Below are 1,186 nucleotides of genomic sequence, written 5' to 3' on the forward strand. Positions count from 1 at the left end.
CATTATTTTCCTCCCACAACACGACTACCACTGTATTCTGATATTCAACTAGCATAAGATTTCAAAACTGCCTTAAACTTTCCTCATTCATAAGAATCACTATCTGCCCGACTCCCAAGAGACGAGGAACAAAAAAGCGGCGACATCATTCCTGATTCTTTGGTTACTTTCTCCCTCTCGGAGCAGGGCATTAGTGACCTCAGGCTTACAGAAAAAAGAATTTACATATGGCCCTTTGTGGAAAAAGGTAAGGAAGGTAAAAGGAATCTATCCTACTATGTAACAGTAAAATTAGGTATGAAATTTAATCACCTTGAAGGTATCCAATAACTCGGTTCATCTTCCTTCACAGACATATTATTAAGAACGTTTTACTCTAATATGACATTTCAAAATATATGAATGTAAAACTGTAACATAACTCACCATTTTGGCGAAAAAATCTAAGGTTACTCATATATAAGACCAAATTAACTAGTTGGGAAAGCTAATCAAATGATTTTCACATTGAAAATTTATTTATGTCATATTTTGCTCTTTGAGGAAATATCTCCCTAAATCACCAACAAATGCAGACTCTAATTAGCATATATATTTTACTTTATCTCATATAAAAGCTAATCATCTAAATTCATGATTTCGAGGTTCAAAGTAAGACATGTATAATAAACGCTCCTCGTCATAGTAAGTTATGATATGAGAAACTGCATCAAAGAGCAAACAGTAACAAGAATATGCCAAAATATTACTTTGTCTCTCTCCTTCCATTTAACTGGCACGCCAAAATGTATAGGAAAAATCACCGCTAAATGTGGAGAAGGCTAAGCAGGCAAGAGATAAAACATGCACTTAATTCATTCTCAAACATAGAGTAACTTGGTACCATGATAAGAAAAAGTATAAAGAGAAATGGGGAAAACTATCAGCATCAAAATAAAACTTACCTTGTAAAGACAAAAATGTATATTCTATACTCCTACAGCCATATTCATAGGCATTTCACTCCAATCTTTCAAGTTTGCCAGTTACAACACTGTGTTGATAAACTCTCCACTTTTTCCCAAAAATCTCTCATCACGTACTATATGTTGAGATTACAAATTAATAGGGAAAGGTTATGGGTCTGTAGTGAATCATAGTTGTCACTATAGTTCATGATAAATGTTTTATTTTAGGTTTAAGAAGT

This window comes from Penaeus monodon, chromosome 28, assembly GCF_015228065.2.
Source record: "Penaeus monodon isolate SGIC_2016 chromosome 28, NSTDA_Pmon_1, whole genome shotgun sequence".
Taxonomy (NCBI): Eukaryota; Metazoa; Arthropoda; class Malacostraca; order Decapoda; family Penaeidae; genus Penaeus; species Penaeus monodon.